Here is a 16426-nt window from a genome sequence, read left to right on the forward strand (position 1 = left end):
AGAGAGAAGGTCCCTATGACTGGCACATAACTTTCAAAGTTCCTGCTTCCTCCTTCCACTGCTGCCACTGAAGAGCCTATGCAAGTTGACCAGGTCAGAATATCAGACCAGGAGCGGCCAAACAGATGCGCTTCTATCTTGTATATGTACTGTGCGTCAGTCTCCTCAGAAGCCAGGAAACTCCAGGATTCATAAGAGAGACTACCCTAGGTGAACCAATGCCTTCTGTAAAATTATCTTCTCAACTCTCAATTACAGTCTCTATTCTCGCAGGTGAAGCCTCACATTCTGTCTCAGCCTATCTGGATTCTGAAGCGGCCTGGAACTTCAAACAGCAAGCCTTAATAGACCGTCCCCACTTGCCCACAACTTCTCTACAGAAACCTCTAGCAGTGGCTTCTGTTAATGGTCATCCGTTGCTAGATCCAATTCTCTCCATTACTGAACCATTGAGATTACAAGTGGGAGCTCTACATACAGAACAGATAGCTTTCTATGTTCTACCTGAGGCTATTAACCCACTCCTGCTGGGACTACCCTGGCTTCATAAACATGCTCCGATTCTTGACTGGAATTCCGGAGAAATTCTCCATTGGGGACCTCGATGTCTTCATAATAGTCTATCCCAGGTTCATCCTGTCTGATCTCCTGTACCTCAGTCTCTTCCTGGACTACAACCACAGTATGATTGCTATGCTGACATGTTTAACAAGAAGGAGGCTGAGACCCTGCCTCCGCATCGACCTTACGACTGTCAAGTCGAGTTGCTTCCTGGGACTTCACCTCCTTGTGGACGGGTATATCCTCTCTCTCTCTGCCTGAGACCCAAGCCATGTCAGCATATGTCAAGGAGAACCTTGAGAGCGGGTTCATTAGAAAGTCTACTTCTCCTGCCGGATTCTTCTTTGTCGAGAAAAAGGATGGATCCCTCCGGCCTTGCATCAATTATCGTGGTTTGAACAAAATCACTTTTAAGAACAAATACCACTTACCACTGATCTCTTTGACAGAATTCGTGGAGCCAAGATTTTTACAAAGCTGGATCTAAGTACGACTTATATTTTGATCCATGTCAGTAAGGCTGGGATCACACTGAGTTTGGAATTTTGAGGCAGATTTTACTCTGCCTGCATGCCGTTTTTTGCGGCGTTTTTTGCCCACGGCCATTGCATAAAACGCAGTGAAATACGCTTTCTCTGCCTCCCATTGATGGCAATGGGAGGTCAGAGACGTAAACGCCCGAGGATAGGGCATGTCGCTTCTTTTTCCCGCGAGCTGTTTTTTCCGATCCCGGGAAAAATACGCCTCTGCCTTCCATTGAAATCAATGGGAGGCAATTTCGGCCATTTTTTGGTGCGTTTTCCAACTCGGTTTCCGTGTAAAAAAAACATGTAAAAAAAAAATCTGTGTGAACTGACCCTAAAGGTTACGAGTGGAAAACCGCATTTAACACCAGAAACGGTCACTACAAATATCTCATGATGCCCATTGGATTATGCAATGCTCCAGCTGTGTGCCAGGAATTCATGAAAGACATATTCCGGGATCTACTGTATGTCTGTGTGGTGACGTATCTGTACGATATTTTGATCTACTCATCTGCTCCAACGATACACCGGAAACATGTACGCCAAGTCCTGTAGCGCCGCCTGTAGATAGCTCCACACACAGCCCCCCTGTAGAGAGCACCACAGACGAAGGCTCCAGGGCTGAAAAGCGCGTCGGGGTTGATGCCAGACAGTGCTGACTGTGACATGGGTAAGGTGCTCTATTTCAGAGCTATTTACATATAGGCTCTATTCCGCCTCCCTTGCTGTAATTTCTGTATACACACCTATTGGTGTATATTCATTTAGGTGTAATTGGTTGCTGTGTTTGGACTCCTGCATCTAGTCATGACTTAAAGGGAATGTGTTGCCAGAAAAACATGTTTGTTTTTTTTTAATTAAACATTTAGTGTGTAGGTGATTAAACATTGTTCAAATTTTTTTTATTTTTTTCACGAGTCAGGAAATATTATAAATTAATTCTAATTTATAATATTTCCCATTGCTGGTCACTAGATGGAGCTATTCCCAAAATTGCAGCATTGCAACATTGGGTAAAAAGCCCTCGCTCTAGTGAGCTCTCAGCATCCCCCCCCTCCTTTATCCTGGCTAGTGCCGGGATAAACGAGGGGTTTGAACGGTCTAACCTCCTACACTGTGTGTCGCCATTTTTTGAGCTAACACACAGTGTAGTAGGTTTACATACAGTAGTAAACGTACACAAACACGAACATACATAGAAATCTCTTACCTGCTCCTGCCGCCGCGGCTCCCTCCGGCCCGTCCGCTCCGTCTGCTGCCGCTGGTCCAAGTGCACAAGTCCGGAAGCCACGACCAGAAGTAGTAATCTTACTGTCCGGCCGCGACTTCCGGTCCACAGGAAAATGGCGCCGGACGGCGCGCATTTCAAATTGGACTGAGTGGGAGCGGCGCATGCGCAGTTCCCACACAGACGGCGTACATGTTAGTGGATGGAACGGGCCCCGTTCGCAGTCCCTATGGGACTGTGGCTGCCGTATTCCATGTCTGTATGTGTCGTTAATCGACACATACAGAAATGGGAAAAAAAATGGCAGCCCCCATAGGGAAGAAAAAGTGTAAAAATAAGAAAAAGTAAAACACAAACACACAAATAAATATAAATGTTTTTAATAAAGCACTAACATCTTTAACATATTTAAAAAAAAATTGTGATGACTCTGTTCCTTTAAATGTGCCACACATTTGTGGTCTTTGCCTAATAATCTGGATGCAGGACATTATGCACCACAGCTCCACCTTATACTACTAACAATATTTAAATATTTATTTATACAGTGTTATTCAGGTTTCCATTTTTCATTCAATATTGCATGTATTATTGTCTGGCATCCTCTTATACTGTGGTTATCATCTCTAACTTTTAATGTGTTTGTTGTTATTTGTCTTAATAAAAACTTTCAACTTTTTATTCATCTTCGGTGTGTCAGACTCCGTCTTTTAGGTTTATAATTCATTTAGAGGGTATCTTCACCGTTACCATCATGCTCATTCAGGGTGTTTAAGTCCTGCATCCCCTCCTTTCCTCCCCCTTTTTTCACCTTTAGACACACTCTATATTGATACGAAGATATTTATCCAATCAATGTTCAAATTTTGGGGATTGTGGGGTGGTTGGCTTTGCTCTTTTGGTGTTCTCCATATAGGCATAGTAAATATCTCATGATGCCCATTGGATTATGCAATGCTCCAGCTGTGTGCCAGGAATTCATGAAAGACATATTCCGGGATCTACTGTATGCCTGTGTGGTGACGTATCTGTACGATATTTTGATCTACTCATCTGCTCCAACGATACACCGGAAACATGTCCGCCAAGTCCGGTAGCGGTTAAGGGAGAACAACCTCTACGCCAAATTAGAAAGGTGCATCTTCGAAAAGAAATCCTTGCCCTTCCTGGGGTTTGTCATTTTCGATCATGAACTCCAGATGGATCCGGAAAATGTAAAGTCCATCCTAGATTGGCCTCGTCCTCAAGGTCTTCGTGCTATACAAAGGTTCTTGGGCTTTGCAAATTTCTATCGTCAGTTCATCCCTAAATTCTCGTGACTTACTGCTCCCATTTCTGCTCTCACCAAAAAGGGAGTGAACACTAAAGATTGGACCCCTGAAGCAGAATCTGCATTCACTGATCTTAAGAGGGCCTTCACATCTGCCTCCGTTCTTCACCATCCAGATGTTTCCCGGCAGTTGAAGGTTGATGCCTCTTCCATCAGTGCTGGAGCACTTCTCTTTCAAAGAAACTCCAAGGGAAAAGCGGACTCATGTGGCTTCTTCTCAAAACTCTCCTCTGCAGCAGTGTCACGGCCGTGGTCACGAACCACCGCGGTTCCTTACCTTGCGACAGCTGCGCCCACAGAGCGTTGGCACCCCGCCAGCGTCTCCCCCCTAGGAGACACCAGCACTCGTGGCTGCCTGGCCCTGCTCTGAGTGTTAAGGTGCGTGCGCTCGGTCCCGGCCTTAAAGGGCCAGCGAATGCACATGTTAAAGTTCTGTAATTAACCTCTGTTCATCCTGGACTCCGCCCTTCCACTCCTTGCCTGAGTGTTGTTGTAGTTTTCCCATGTTTGTATTGCAAATGGTCCCTTAGTGTTTTCCTGCTCCCAGTGTTCCCGTGCCCTGCCCTCTATCTGTATCCCATGCTGTGTTTCGTTCCTGAGCCTGTTTAGTATCGGAGCCATGCCTTGCCTCACCTGCTGGAATACACCATGTCTGGTGTCATCTGCCATTCCGGATACCATCCGCCACGCCTGCTGGAATACACCACGCCTGGTGTCATCTGCTCCTTCTGGTGCCTTAACCCACATCTGCCGCAACCCACCACATCTAGCCCCATCTGTGCCAGAGCCCTTGCCGTCGTCTGGACTATCCTATGTACCCTTGTGCCACACTTCCTCGATAGAATTTGTATAGACTGTGAGTTGGTCAGCTGCCTCTCCGCTACAGAGCGGCCTAGTGGGTCCACATACCCCTAGATCGCGACAGTACGCTCAGGCTATGGAACCTGCTGGCCAGCCTAAGACCACAGTTCAGGTGATACAGACGGATATGCGTGACCTATGTGCGCGCCAGGATCATCTCCTCGTGGCTGTACAACACATCATTGCCCGACTGGATCAACTCCCTGCTCCTCTTCCAGACACTGCTGACATTCCACTACCCGTTACTCCTCCTGTCTGTTCCGGATCCAGTTTTGCTGCCTCTTCCTCCTCGCTATGACGGTGACGCTAAAGCCTGTAGAGGGTTTATCAATCAATGTACTATTCATTTTAGATTACGAGCTAATCTCTTCCCCTCTGATGAGGCCAAGGTAGCGTTCATTATCTCCCTTCTCACTGGCAAGGCCCTCGCATGGGCGAACCCCATCTTGGAAAGGTAGGGACCTGAATTCTCAGACTTAGCCTTGTTCTTACAGACTTTGCACCCTCATTCCAGAGACCGCTATTGCCTCCTCCTGTTGCTCTACCTGAAGAACCGATGCAGGAAGACAGAGTCAAGTGGTCCGAGCAGGAGAAACAGCGCAGACACTCTTCAGGTCTGAGTCTTTATTGCAGCCTTAAGGGCCATTATGTGCGCCAATGTCCACAAAGGCCAGGAAAGCCTATCACACAGGAATAGACTGCCTACTACTGATACAGTACATGAAAGGGTGACTAGCCGGCCCAGCATTGATAACTGCACATATATGGAGGGAAGGAGTGTGAAGGTAAATGTCAAGTATATATCATAAATAAGAATGCTAGGGATTGATGGGGAAAGGGGGTAATTATTAGACCTATTGTCCATTTGTCAGCTATAATTCTGAACTTCAGGGACTTAGGGTTCATTCAGACGAGCGACTAAAGTCTATGCGTGAGACTAAGTAAAATAGGACGTCCTATTATTTTCACGGACCCGTCACATGCTACGTTGAACGGCCCAATTGAAGTACTTGAGTCCGTGTGACGGCCGTTGTTTGGACGGCCGTCACACGGACTACATATATGCTCGTATATACGACGTCTGAATGAGCCTTAAAGAGGCTCTGTCACCAGATTTTGCAACCCCTATCTCCTATTGCAGCAGATCGGCGCTGCAATGTAGATAAGAGTAACGTTTTTGTTTTTTAAAAAACGAGCATTTTTGGCCAAGTTATGACCATTTTTATATTTAGCAAATGAGGCTTTCTAAAGTACAACTGGGCGTGTTTAAAGTTAAAGTACAACTGGACGTGTATTGTGTGTGTACATCTGGGCGTTTTTACTTCTTTTACTAGCTGGGCGTTGTGAATAGAAGTGTATGATGCTGACGAATCAGCATCATCCACTTCTCTTCGTTACCACCCAGCTTCTGGCAGTGCACAGACACACAGCGTGTTCTCGAGAGATCACGCTGTGACGTCACTCACTTCCTGCCCCAGGTCCTGCATCGTGTCGGACGAGCGAGGACACATCGGCACCAGAGGCTACAGTTGATTCAGCAGCAGCATCAGCGTTTGCAGGTAAGTAGCTACATCGACTTACCTGCAAACGCCGATGCTGCTGCAGAATCAACTGTAGCCTCTGGTGCCGATGTGTCCTCGCTCGTCCGACACGATGCAGGACCTGGGGCAGGAAGTGACATCACAGCATGATCTCTCTCGCTGTGTCTGCACTGCCAGAAGCTGGGTGTTAACAAAGAGAAGTGGATGATGCTGAATCGTCAGCATCATACACTTCTATTCACAACACCCAGCTAGTAAAACAAGTAAAAACGCCCAGATGTACACACACAATACACGCCCAGATGTACATACACAATACACGCCCAGTTGTACTTTAGAAAGCCTCATTTGCATAAATATAAAAATGGTCATAACTTGGCCAAAAATGCTCGTTTTAAAAAAACTAAAAAAAACGTTACTCTTATCTACATTGCAGCGCCGATCTGCTGCAATAGGAGATCGGGGTTGCAAAATCTGGTGACAGAGCCTCTTTAAGGATGTTTGAAAAGTACCACAGGATTTTTATTCAAAATAAGAGCCCCAACCTTTATAAGAATTCTGGACCTATTTATTAAATACAATGTATTTCTAGGTACAATTTCCTGCCAGAGCCCACCACTAGCCCATGCACCATCCTTACCCATATTAGATATTATTCTATAACCACCATGTATAATGTGCATCAATATCTCTTCATCACCTTACACCATCAGAGATATAAGGTATTAACTGCTAAACCATTCTAGACCACAAGAAGTATGATAGGAATACAGTACTATTACCAACCCCCTGAAAGCACCCCATGCAAAAGCGTATGATGTCCTTTATGTACAAATTTGGCAAAGTCCGTATAATCAGGGGCATTTTGCTGTTGTGGGCACCAACGCACTTGGAAACCCCTCTTTAGAAATCCTGTGTTTGCCCCTGGCTGTGCTATCTCCATAGACAAACATTGGTAGTATGTAGTATTGGTGATACTGAAAAGCTCAGTAACTTTAAATGTAGCATGGTCCTAGGATGCCACCTTTGCTATCGTGAAATTTCTGATCTACTAGATCTGCCCAGTCAACTGTGCCATTATTGTGAAGTGAAAGCTCATAGGAGTAACAACAGTTCAGGCACGAAGTGGTAGACAATGAAAACTCACAAAGCAGGGCTGCCAGTTGCGTAAATACAATGTATATAGTGTAGGCAGTTACTATGGGGCCAGGGAGGGGGATCCGGTGATGAGTTCTTTTAATTTCCCGATGCAATGTGCATCAACCATTTAGCAGCCAGCGAGTCGGAACAGCAACCAAGCTTGAGGACTATTCTGACCAATCACAGAAGCCAGTCAGGTCAGGCGACTTCAGATCCTAGTCCTCATTTGTTAAATATTGGTGTTCCTCTCCTAAAGGGACAAATGTACACATATACACCAAAGGAAAGATAGAAGACAACGGGAGAGAAAAAATAAATGTAAGGGGGGGGGGGGTACAATGGAGGAAAGGAGAAAGGGACTTTATAGGTCCGAACAGATATCTTGGACGTTCAAGGGAGAGAGAAAGGGTAGCGAGGGGTAGGTACTCTATGAAGGGTTCCAGATGAATAAATCTAGTTTAGGTAACAAGAGTGGTGTATGTGACAGAGGACTGGTATTAGCGCTGAATGGCCGGGTACGTTCCGTGCCCGACCATTCAGCGCCTTTTACAATAACGCTGATTGGCAGGGCAGAATAAGTTGTCCCGCCAATCAGCGCCTTTCAACTTGTTGAAAGGTGCTGATTGGCGGGGGAAGTCATTCCGCCCTGCCAATCAACGATGGTAGCGGCGCTATGATGTAATCGCACAGCTTCCATTGTTGAAGGGCGATGATTGACGGGGCATGTCATTCTGCCCTGCCAGTCAGCGCCTTTCAATGGCGTCGTTCAGCCCCAGCAGACCTGCTCAGAAGAGAGCAGGCCTGAATTGACACAGGACAGCGCGGGAACTGGATCACGGTGAGTATATAAATTTTGTTGTTTTCAACTAAAAAGTGTGCCATTATCTACAGGATGGGGGGCTATATATTGGACACAATCTACAGTAGGACTATATGTAGGGCGCTATATGTAGAGCGCCATCTACAGGGGGCTATATGTGGGGCACAATCTACAAGGGGACTATATATAGGGCACTATATACAGGGTGCGCTATACGTGTAGCACAATCTACAAGGGGCTATATGTGGGGCAATCTACAGGGGAGGCTTTATGTGGGACACAATCTACAGGGGGACTATATGTAGAGCACTATATACAGGGGGAGCTATATGTAAAGCGCTATCTTCGGGGGGCTATATGTAGAGCGCCATCAACAGGGGGGGCTATATGTGGGGCACTTTTTACAGGGGGCACTATCTATGGAAGCACTATCTACAGGGGACTATGGGGTCACTATCTACAGGGGGCAGTGTGTGTGTGCGTGCGTGCGTGTGTGTGTGTGTGTGTGTGTGGTGCTATTATAATCAGGGACACAGTATATGGCGTTATTATAATTCGAGGTGCAATGTATGGTACTATTATATATAGGGACGTATTGTGGGGCACCATGTTAACTTTATCCTTGTTTATAGATGCAGAAATGTTTGAAAAGTGAGAAGCCCAAGACATCGGAGCGGCAAACTGCAGAAATGGGTCGTGGCCGGGAGAAGTCAGAGGTCAGGACCGAATGGAGAAGAAAAGAGAAAAAGAACTAGAATCTAAGACGTCACCAGTGAGTCACTTAATGTAAACGTTTATTCTTCCTCTTATCAGTACTGTATGATCTGCAGCAAGATGATGGGTGCTATGATATTTTTTTTGGGGGGGGGGTGGGGGGGGACAGCAACTCCCAGCATATCCTTTCCATTGTTCGGGCCATGCTGGGAGCTGTAGTTTTATCCATACAAACCTATACAGCAGGGGTTGCACTAAATTGAGCTGTATTTGTGCTGGTGCTGCATATATGTAGTGAGCTTTGTTCTGGGGCTGTATATATGTAGTGAGCTTTGTTCTAGTGCTGTATTTATGTACTGAGCTTGGTTCTGGTGTTGTATTTATGTGCTGAGCTTGGTTCTGGTACACGGTTTCCGTATGTCCATTATAACTGAATGGTAGTTACGGAAACAGCGTAGCTCGCATGCTACACTGCTTCCGTAACTGCCATTCACTACTATGAGTTACGGAAAGTCCATGGTCAGTAGGTCCAAAGCAGAAAATTACCACAGCACTGGACCACAAGTGGGTGCACGCCTCAATAGGACCGGATCCGTGGTCCCCAATATCAGATAGACAAAATAGACGAGGAGACAGCACTTCCAAAATATGTCAGCTTTTTAATCACCCGTGCGACGTTTCAGTCCAGCAGGACTTTTCTCAAGCATAGTGAACACAGCAGTACAGGAGTATTTAAGGACTCACAGAGTCAACAGTAATAAAAAATGTGATTAATACAAAAACAGTTTAAAAGGATCTGTGTATAATAAAGCAGTGTAATTTTAAATCACAATCAGACCACCTAGGTGCTTATGCATAGAACTATATAAGTTTTAAGGGACTGGTACATCAATAAGCAGTCCGAATAAACAAAAAATAATAATGAATAACAAACTCACCAAGTGTGTGTATAATCAAAAACGATTACAGGATATTGTATCAAGATGCCAGATGGAACTACTTCTAATGGATAACGGCGTCCTGGAAGTCCAGATATCCACGTGTATAGGTTGAATAACATTCTATACTTCCTGTATTCAAAATGTGCATACTCTCGCGAGACTATGCTAATTAGTTCCTGCACATGTGCAGTGCATCTAGTGACTGCACGTGTGTGCTGTTTTTTACAATTTAATACTGATCAGTATATCATTGTCCCTAACTCCTAGTTGTCCTATAGAGTATTCTCTTCCCCCCCCCCCTTTTTAAATGATACTGACAATTTTTCCCTATTTTCCTCTAATGTTCGTCATTGCCACTTTCCAAAATGGCCGCCGTGCAGTCACTAGATGCACTGCACATGTGCAGGAACTAATTAGCATAGTCTCGCGAGAGTATGCACATTTTGAATACAGGAAGTATAGAATGTTATTCAACCTATACACGTGGATATCTGGACTTCCAGGACGCCGTTATCCATTAGAAGTAGTTCCATCTGGCATCTTGATACAATATCCTGTAATCGTTTTTGATTATACACACACTTGGTGAGTTTGTTATTCATTATTATTTTTTGTTTATTCGGACTGCTTATTGATGTACCAGTCCCTTAAAACTTATATAGTTCTATGCATAAGCACCTAGGTGGTCTGATTGTGATTTAAAATTACACTGCTTTATTATACACAGATCCTTTTAAACTGTTTTTGTATTAATCACATTTTTTATTACTGTTGACTCTGTGAGTCCTTAAATACTCCTGTACTGCTGTGTTCACTATGCTTGAGAAAAGTCCTGCTGGACTGAAACGTCGCACGGGTGATTAAAAAGCTGACATATTTTGGAAGTGCTGTCTCCTCGTCTATTTTGTCTACATGGTCAGTAGGTGGCTGAGAGGCAGCGATAGCAGAAAGAGGTAGAACAGGGTTTAGGGGGCCTGGTATTAGAGATAGATGCGAGTCCCACCTCTGGGAACCGCACCTATCTGACAGGATATGTCATAAATATCCCTCATGGGAAAACCCCTTTAAAGTGTAACAAACTTCTAACATGTCATAGTGAAATGTCAGAAGTTTTGATCGGTGGGGGTCCGAGCACGGAGACCCCCATGGATCGCTAAAAGAAAGTGGCAGAAGCGCTCAGGTGACCACTGTGCTGCTTAGTTTCTGATCTGCTTTTCTCCGAAAGCCGAGCAAGCGGTGTACGGACGTACACCACTCCGAGGAATGCATTTCAGAAGCGAGGAGGTGCACTTCTGCCGCTTCACGTTAGCGATCTTTGGGGGTCTCAGTGCTCGAACCCCCCACCGATTAAAAGTTCTGACATATCAATATCACTAAAGTGTTTGGTGCAACTTTCTAAATACTTTTTATTAAAAAAGATTTTTTCTTTTTGAGATACAGCTGCTTTATATCCTGAATACAGAGCAGCTGTATCTAGTGCTAAAACCTGTATCCGTCAGGTCAGAGGCACTGCCGGGTACAGTGTCAGCGGGTTGGGGGGGGGGGTTGAATTGCGTGTGAGGGGGGAGGAAGGGGCCCAAGTTGTGTCAACAGCCCAGGGCCCATGCTACACGTAATCCGCCACTGGTTAGAGCGATCATTTCTTCCATGTGCTGGGTTTGCGCTATCTCCGCAAACCATTGCTATATGATCTTAACGTTTTTACCAAACTTTTGTCCAATTGCTTATTGCTGTGGCTTCCTTATTTCATTCACAAAGTGGGATTTGTTCCCTGGAGGCAAGGTGGGGACACCATGAGGAGCGCAAATGTCCTCATAGACGCTATTAATAAAACAGAGGGTGAGGCCCTTCTGAGTTTAGACGTGGAGAAAGCTTTTGACAGCTTAGGGTGGCTATTTACGTTTGAGGCATTGGAAACGTACGGCTCATTCTTCATGTTTCTTAAAATGCTACATACTGAACCTTCAGCCACTATAAAATTCCCCATGCCTCCCCCCAACCAAAGAAGATTAAGAACGGCACATGACAGGGCTGCCTCCTCCACATGACAGTGCCCATGTATAGTGCCAAACCCCCTGTATATAGCAATCCCCTGTAGACAGCACCACCCTGTAGACACTGCCACCCCCTGCAGATAGCGCCACCCACCCTGTAGATAGCTCCCCGAGTGGTCTCTGTCCATATATGAACAGTGATGTCAGGGGCCAACTCTAAAAGTGGAATCCCCTGCATAAGTGCCAGAAGCGCTGTGGCCAGGGATTCCGCTCGAGTAGCCCCTAATGTCACTGTCCATATATGGATAGTGACGTCAGGGGCTTCTCCAGTAGCAGAATCCCCAGTGTTGGCCGGAGACTCCGCTCCTAGAGAGCCCGACATCACTGTCCAAATGGACAGTGACGTCAGTGGCTCTCTCTAGAAGCAGAATCCCCGGCACAGAGCGACCTGACACCAATGATTCCGCTCCTAGAGAGAGCCGCTGACATCACTGTCCACATATGGATAGTGACGCAAGGGGCTGCTCCAGTAGCGGAATCCCCGGTCAGAGTGACGGCCGGGGTTTCTGCTCCTAGAGAGCCCCTGACGTCACTATCTAAATAGACAGTAACATCAGGGGCTCTCTAGAAGCGGAATCCCCGGCACAGAGCGTTCCGTCACCGGGGATTCCCACAGGGGGAATTTAGGTGCCGCTATCTTCAGGGGGTTCGATGCTATCTACAGGGGGGAGACACGACTATTTACAGTGGGGATGGATAGACGTCGGGTGCTCCCTCTAGGAGGGAAATCCGCTCCGAGGCAGCTTAGGTGGCACTATCAACAGGGGGTTGTGCGTGGTGCTATCTACAGTGGGGGGTGCATTCCAGGGCTCTTAAAGCCCCGGCAGGCATGAGAGGGTGCCAATGTTTATATACGTGACAACTGCATGGGGCATCGGCAGTTGGAACGTATATAGCCGTATGGCAGTCGTGAAGGGGTTAATAAAGAAAACAAATAAATGATGGGTTGCCGAGTAGTAATCATAGTCTCTAGCATCAGTGTTGGGTTTGCACAAGGGATGTATAAGTTTAAGGCATGCCAGGTATCTCGTAAATCTATGGGTCAGTGTCAAATAGAGGGAGGACTTACCTTGTTGGTTTAAATACCATGTTGATGTGACCAGGATAATTGGCGAGTTCCCAGAACAATCAGTAAGGGTGGATTCAGACGCGGTAGATTTTGTTGCAAAAAATTGTGCGACTGAAAATCCATTCCATTCACCTGAATGGGGTTGTTTCTGCAGCAAGCACATGGATTTATACAAGTTCTATTCAGATGAATAGAACAGATTTTCAGTGGCAGAAATTTCTGCAAGAAAGTCTTCCGAATCAAAATCCACCCTAAAAAGGAGTCGGTCACCACCTTTTCCACCCCCACAAAAAACACTAGATAGTGGTAGAGCAGACAAGTTTTATCATACCCATGTCGGCAATCATGCTGCAAGCCACACTGGGAAAAGGAACATTTAAAGGGGTTGTCCGATTTAGATTGTGCTGTGTCGCCATATTCTAAGACCCATAACGTTTTATTTTTCTGTCAACAGAGTTGTTTGTGGGCTTGTTTTTTTTTGCAGGTGAGCTATAGTTCTGAATAGTATCATTTTGGAGTACATATGGCTTCTTGATGACTTTTGATTACATTTTTTTGGGAGGCAAGGTGACCAAAAAACAGCAGTGCTGGTGGTTCCTTTTTTTCCTACGGCATTAACTTTTGGGAAGAATAACGCTATATTAGAGTAGTTCAGACTTTCACATACGCTTTTTATATTTCATTCACTTTATACATTACTTATAGGGAAAACTGGTTGTTATTTTTGGTTTTAACTTTAAATCTTTTATTTTTTGTATGTTCCCAATAAAAAAATGAAAACAAATTAAGTCCCACTAGGGAACTTGATCAAGCGATCATTAGATGGCTGCTACAATACACTGAAATATTTATGCATTGCAGTGTATTGTGCTTTTTTTTTATCATTCTGCTGTTCAGCCTTGCTAGAGGACAAAAATGGAAGACTTAGGGGCCTATCATTAGGCCCCCACGCTGTCATGACAACCATAGGCACTGCGTTGCAGATGGGGCGAGAGAGAGCTTGCCCCCACTGACAGCTTAGATACCACGGTCACTATTGCCTGCCGCATCCAAGGGCCGAAACATGCGGGATCGGAGTCAACTCTAATGCGGACCATTAGAGCAGGGTGCCTGCTGTAACACATAGCTAACACACAGTGTATGGAGCGTCCTATTAAATGAATAGGGTGGAAAATCAGCAGCGTATTTGCCACTTGCTACCATAACCTTATTAATAGGCATGGACCTTTTAAGGCAAGGATGTATATAATAAGTCATGACTTGAACTCAGCGGCAGGAGCAGGACATACAGGGCTGAATAACGGACATTTTCACACCTAGTTATCAGTTATAAAACCCTTACAAATCAAACATGTAGGTTTCTTTTTTTTATTTACTTACTTCAGGGGTGAGTAGATGAGCAGCCTAATCATCCCCTGCACCTCATCAGACCATTTGACATCAGACTCCGATGTATACTGGTTTCTGGATCGCAGAGATATCTGGTCTCTTCCATTTTGATTATTTATGAAGATATGTACATATAACAAACAAAGAGTTGGTCAGCTCCTCCTAAAACATGAAATAGATATGCAGGTGCCGTGACTAATGTATTACCAGTAACAAGAAAATGCAGATGCACCCCGCAGGCGCTGAGATATAGAGATATATATATATATATATATATATACACACACACTTATTATTTCTATTGCATTACTGCTATAGTTAATATGTCAATAAATGTGAGGTTCTTAGCGCTCAGTTTGATCAAAATGTGCGAGCCCACCTGCCACGACAAGGCGACCTCTATCAGGGGGTCCCTACACTAAACATTGTATCCCTATTTTGGAGACTTACCTCTCACTCTTGGGCTGAGCCCAGTGAGCTCAGGCCAGGCAGGAACCAAATATATTCTGTTCTAATTAAAAACAGCCCAGGACAGGTGGGTGGAGGGCACGACCAAAATGGAAGCAGTCACCGCCCCCATGCAAATACTGCAAACAAAAAGAGTTGGTCAGCTCCTCCTAAAACATGAAATAGATATGCAGGTGCTAATCTGCCGTGACTAATGTATTACCAGTAACAAGAAAATGCAGGCGCTCAGATACACATATATATATATATATATATATATACACACATGCACACACACTTACTGTTTAGTTAAGTCTCCACCTATAGCAGTAATGCAATATAAATAATAAAAATGCATAACAATAAGTGTGTGTATATATATATATATATATATATATACACACACATATATATAGATATATATCTCTTAGCGCCTGCGGTGTGCATTTGCATTTTCTTGTTACGGATATGTACATATAGACATGGGCATAAGTGGCATATATGTACATCTTGAACAATTATTTGTAGGAGGACTTGTGTGTCATAGGGTCTGCTTAGGTCATACTTTTAGCCACAAACATGAATTTTCATGCATTTTTTTTTTTACACACTATTAGGCCCCATGAACACAACCGTAAAAGTCATCCGTAATTACGGACCCATTCATTTCTATGGCCGACGGACACCTTCCCGTATATTTACGGGAAGGTGTTGTGCTGTAGAAACCTTCCGTGAAAAATAGGACGTCCTATTTTTTTTTATTACTGACCATGCTCCCATACTTTATAAAGGGAGCACAGCCCGTAAACGCGGACGGCCGTGTCCGTAATTACGGGCACGGTCGTGTGCATGGGGCCTAACACTTTAGTGCAAAATTGCCTGAAGGCGTCTGTGAGTGTAAAGTGCTGGGTGATATTACAATGTGCCAGATGTCTAATTTTAGAAAGTATATGTGTATGGGGGTAGAATTCTGGTTTTATTTGTGTATATCAAATGTGTGAAAATAGTCCCAGCAGCAAAAAGATTAATAAATTAGCTGCAATTCCCTTTATCTAAATTAACGATATAAATGAAGACCCCCAGATGAAAACCCCTAAATAAATGGAGACTGTCCAAAACCCCTGAAGTATTACATACATAGACAAGACTTCCTATAAATAAAGACCCCAGACCAGACTATCCCTTTAATACAGATCCTAAACCAGACCTACAGATACTAACCTCTCCTTCGTTCCTCATCCTGACACTAGTTGCCTTTTCTTCTCTTTTTACGGTAGTCTCCCAGCCGTTTCATGAGTGTTGGCAAGCTTGATATTAACCCATAACCTCCACATAGAACGTATATCAATACCCGTTCTTCTCCTTAGACCACAACAGGTATTAGGCATGAACTGCTATGATAGTAATGTTATTATTAAATTAAAAATCACCTGATGTAAAATAATCAGGGGCATTTTGCGGTCACCGTGGCACTTGGAAACCCCCTTTAAAAATCCTGCATTTGTCCCCGGCATAGTAACAGGAGAGTACTGAGGGCACAGATTGCCTCGGACATTACATACTTTGTTATATTCCGGATTTTGGTGGGACTCTCAATAATCCAGGTCTATGCGAAGTTAGTTCAGGTATATAAACAATCTGACATATGTGGTGTCAATCTGACCTCAGACATTTAATACTACCAAAAAAACAGACTCTGATAGTCCGGCATCCAATAACATCAAGCAATGTTAGGCCCCATGCACACGGGCGTGTTCGGTCCGTGATATGTCCCGGACCAAACACAGTGCAGGGAGTCGTGCTC

Source organism: Rhinoderma darwinii, chromosome 1 (assembly GCF_050947455.1).
Source record: "Rhinoderma darwinii isolate aRhiDar2 chromosome 1, aRhiDar2.hap1, whole genome shotgun sequence".
Classification (NCBI taxonomy): Eukaryota; Metazoa; Chordata; class Amphibia; order Anura; family Rhinodermatidae; genus Rhinoderma; species Rhinoderma darwinii.